Source organism: Pseudorasbora parva, chromosome 24 (assembly GCF_024679245.1).
Source record: "Pseudorasbora parva isolate DD20220531a chromosome 24, ASM2467924v1, whole genome shotgun sequence".
NCBI classification, from domain to species: Eukaryota; Metazoa; Chordata; class Actinopteri; order Cypriniformes; family Gobionidae; genus Pseudorasbora; species Pseudorasbora parva.
This window is the reverse complement of record NC_090195.1, coordinates 35,864,964-35,869,947: the sequence shown is the minus strand read 5'-3', so window position 1 is coordinate 35,869,947 and position 4,984 is coordinate 35,864,964. Positions and strand designations below refer to the sequence as shown.

The window sequence follows — 4,984 nt, the reverse complement described above, 5'->3', positions numbered from 1 at the left end:
ATGTTTTATAACTCCTTGAATTAATCATGAACTACAGTGGGAACACATGTTAATAAAGCATTTATTCACACACTGAGTAACTAATATAAGACCTCGGTTTAACGTCTCATCCGAAGGACGGTGCTCTTTATCAGTATAGTGTCCCCATCACTACACTGGGGCGTTAGGACCCACACAGACCACAGGGTGAGCGCCCCCTGCTGGCCTCGCTAACACCTCTACCAGCAGCTCCTGGTTTTCCCAGTTGGTCTCCCATCCAGGTACTGACCAGGCTCAGCCCTGCTTAGCTTCAGTGGGAAACCAGTCCAAGGCTACAGGGTGATATGGCTGCTGGTTATTTGTCTGACAGAAGAATGTCATATACACCTAATGACTTGAGGGTGAGTAAATCAGAGGCTTGGTTTCATTTTTGGCTGAACTAACCCTTTCAGCATTCATTCTCAACATTTAGCAGCAATAGATAAAGGCTTAAAGCAGTCTGGAACTGTTTTTCTTCGCAGAAGCTTTGCGTAAGAGCTAATACAATATTTAATCTCAAGACAATATTTTGTGTCTAATTTATTTGAGACTAGTAGCCGTGTAATAAGCGGGATAATGTCCACCCAGCCGGTTGTTATCGCAGAATAAACCCCTTCAGAGTGACGCTCCGCTTCGCCTCGGGGTCCTGATTCAATCTCAGAGAAAGGCCTTATTGTTTTGTATGTGCAAACTTTTCAGATTAGAGTCACAAAATGACTGTGTTCTGCTCTAAGAAAACGCTAATAAAACTGGTCATCCAGCAGCAGGCTAACTGACTCATGCTGACCAGCCCATCCTCGACCCCTCGGCCCGTGCATCTCACAAGCGTTTGATGGAAACCGGAGGCTTGGTGCTCAGAGTAAGGGCATGTCATGGTGATATGACACGCAATGGCACTGAAGCTTATTGTAACTGACACGTCTCCGATGAAAATCTGTTAAAAAAATCATGGGGGAAAAGTGAATTTTAGCTGCAACAATGTCAAAGAGTTGCACAAAGCTTGAGTACCAAGGCCTTGTTTGAGTCACCTTAAGGGGGTCATGTCATCCATCTCCCATTATATTCTTGTCTTGTTAGTAATGTTCTGTATTGGAGTTTGTGGAGCATCTGTCATATCCTTGGAGGCTTCTCTCACTGACTTAAAAACAGCTTACGATGCATCCTGAGACTTTTGCCATTAAATCAAACCTTGTGTGACCGCAACTGCACTTTGAGCATCTTGTAGCATCACGCCAGAGATTTGCGATTTCTTGGTTAACTATAGGATCATGTCGGCGACAGACTGAAATATGTGCCGAATATTTCTAGTGCGTCCAAAATGCCTGCAGCTTTCCTACTGTGGTTTCTGTCATTAGAGTAAAAAGAGCAGATGGATGATTGCTTTCAGTGTGTGACTGAATCCAGTGCGAACAGTCCATTACTGAACAGATTGTTTAATGCTTTGAATGTGTGTCTGTGTGTTTTTACTTTAGGAACGGTTTGATGAAGTGCATCTTTTGCACAATATCTAATCTCCAATCAACTTATGCTTGTGTTCCGAAGGCATAAAATGGATCTTGTTTGACACTTTAAAGGGTCATGAAACCCTAAACCAAATTTTCTAAGATTTTAACAGAAGTATGTGTGTTGAACATCATGGAAGACAACCATCTGTTAGTTTTGAATGTGGGAGACAACTAGTTAATTTTAAGCCTTTTTGCTCTATTTATCTTCCTGGTTTAAATTCATCTTCATGTCAACGTCATAGGTTGTGATGTTTCCTTGACTCATCGCTGTCTCATAATTATCCACGAACTGTGTGTATTTATCCTATAGACCCCTTCACGGGTGACGTCACAGTTCGCAGTGCGCATGTCGGGGCCAGAAAGTTCATTCCATCCCATTGAATTGTATGTTCACCAGAGAATTTCTCATCAAGAAAAAAATGCCTATTTGCATCGTGAACTGGGAAAATCGCACCAGTTGCGGAGTCAAGTTTTTCAGGATTTCCACAGGATCTCATCCGTTAAAGAACATCGCCGACCTACGTGACTGCAAGCTGTAACGGGCTGGGGTGTGTTAATGTCACGCAGGTGGTGGAGTAATAACTGCTTTAAATTAATTAGCTCGAGATCGAATTCATGCTAGATTTTTTGCTATAAATTATAGGCATGGCATCTGAGGACTAATTCTCTTTTTTTCTCTGTTATTTTGCTTTATTTCCAGATTTGCTCATAAGCTCGTAATTCTTGCGCTCTTCAAAAAAGGTGCATTGACAAACTAAAAGACATAAATGGCATTTGTATGTATTCAAAATAAAATATATGATCATACTGAATGTCAGCTTGCTTTATTTTGCTCAAGATAAGATTAAGTCCATGTGTCATGCAAACAAGACAATCTGCTGCACAGGTCGAGAGCTATCGTTGCAAACACACAAGTTTGCGATGATGTTTATGGATGTTCGTTCGAACGATGATTTCGGGAAACATCCTAACATGACTTTGATTACATTGAAGTATATTGCATTAATTGTATTATACAATTCATAAATAAAATTATAAAATGAAATGATTAAATAATACAATTTAATTTAATCTTAAAACATAACCACAATCACAACTGACTGGGTCATCTGAACAATCACTCGCAGATTAGCGTCACGCAAAGGAGAGTTTTGGAAAAATGATCCAAATCCTTTAGGAGTCTTGAGCAAATAAGGTAAAAATAAGTCCATATTAGCAATCAATGAAAGTGTTTTTTGACCTTGCATGCATGTAAACCTGTTGTTGGGGACTCAAAAATAGGAAGTCTTTCCAAAGCCATAATAGGGGCAATTTAATATTGGGAACATTAAACACAGAATCAATTTTCTTATTCAATGCCAGTCCCTTGATTGCACAAAAGCGACTCCGTGTGCAGAAAGGGTTTCCATGTGTTTCACGCAGCGTTCCTTGTACCGTTCTAGTTTCCTTCAGCATAGCAGGATTGTTTGGTTGAGGAGATGCTGTGATCCGAGGGGTCAAGTTGGGCTGCTGACAATTTTCATGACAATCTGCAACAAAAGCATCTTTCACCGTTGACCATTCAAAAGTACCCGTGTATCCATATGAAATAAAGTGACATTTTAATGTAATAGTAGATACCTGTATTCTATTTGCTTTTTTATTTGCTTTTTTATACATCACTAATGAAAGGTCCTGGGCTGCATTTCCCGATAACGTTGTCTCTTAGCGCGCTACGAAGACTCTAAAGGTATAACTTAACTGAAGGTATACCATTTCTAGGTGTGTTCCCCGAACTATACCTTAGGAGGTTGCTTAAGGTATACCTTCTTAAGTGCGACGTAAGCGGGTGCTGTTCGTGGCGGCGGTGCTGAATTGGCTTCTATCGATGGCTCAAGAATCGATTATTTACTCTATGCAGGGGCTGTTTCACTGTGTTATGCGAAAAAAATATGTTCTTTATAAAAGAAACACTTCAGAAATAGTTGAACTTTCATTTATCATACATAATTGCACCTAAATTTTACATAATTCTGAAATGAGTGCACGAACCAGCAATCTCATGCTCAACCGCACCATCAGCATCACGCGTCATTTAAATTATTACAATATATTTTCCATAGTGTCTTGATTTAATCCACAAACAGGGATGATTGACCATGCAGCAGCTGCATCACATTATTGTGTAAATAACTAATTTATATTATTAGATGGCCTACTCAATAAAAACGCAACACGCAAAACATATAATCAGCTGCTACTATATGGCGGAGAAAAAATAAAGAAAGAGAAGAGCCGCCAGCAGCTGATTTTAGTAGCTCCGTCCAGTTTGTCTCGACAAAGTTGATCCAACAAGATCTAAAAGCTGCTGAATTTGCTGTCGTGGTAGGCGAAATTTATTTTTAATAGCAGCTTCTGACATGGTAGCCAGGGACTAAAGTTTTCACATATGAAATAGTGCACATACACTAAATGGCTCCGCGGACAGCGCCGTCTTTGATTTAGCACAATTCTATTCGCTGCCTCGCTGCCAAAGTTTGACTAAACTCCCCTCCACAATCATTCCCTTTAAATAGGCTCCTAAGCCTTTCCTGTCTAATGGTTTGCCAGCTGATGTACCTTTGGATAATATCATTAAAAAGCTAACAACCATTAGTGTTTGTAATGAAATTTTATGACAAAGAAATTTATGAAATTTCGTATAACAATTTTAATCCTTGCATAAAAAAAATAAATAAAAAAAAACACTATTCAACTAGCCTAATTGAACACTGGGTGTATATTACAACTTCGGAATTATATTCGGATAGACTGACATATAAAGAAGCTTTTTTTCACAGTGGTGGCCACTAGTGGAATTAACTTTTAATAGTGATAAGGTATAGCTAAGAGTGGTCCAGACCAACCTTACGAAAGTATGACTTAAAGAAGGTATTCTTAACTAAGTTCGTTTCGGGAAACACATATTAACGTTAAGGGATACCTTAAGGTATAACTTAAGAATGACGTAGAGTTAAGAAGGTTTCGGGAAATGCAGCCCAGTTCCTGTGGAGCAATAGCCAATCAGAGTGTCAGCACGTTTGAGATTCACAGCTATACCTTGTGATTTCATTTTTTTTAACTGTTACTTTAAATGTTCAAGCTTTTGAAGCAGCATGAAATCAAGCATGATTCTTAAATGGTTACTTTTTGAGTGAGCAAAAACAAGCTGTTTTTGTGTGTGTCCCTTTAAATGCAAATGAGCTGCTGCTCCCGCCCCCTTTCTAGAAGAGGGCGGAGCTTCAAGAGCTCAGCAGCTCTGATTACCTCTCTCTCTCTCTCTCTCTCTCTCTCTCTCTCTCTCTCTCTCACAAACACACACACACACACACACACTGAAAATGTCAGAAACTGTTCAGTCGTTTATGATAAAACCAGAGTCGGACAATGATGGAGAGATTCGAGAAGAAGAGACGACATGTAGAATGACACAGGACGCTTCT

The 4,984-nt window shown here is 39.6% G+C and overlaps 1 pseudogene; it reads right to left on the bottom strand.

The window, feature by feature from the left end:
• Positions 1 to 219: 219 nt before the first annotated feature.
• On the bottom strand, positions 220 to 335 carry LOC137064297 (5S ribosomal RNA; annotated as a pseudogene).
• Between the last annotated feature and the right edge of the window lie 4,649 nt (positions 336 to 4,984).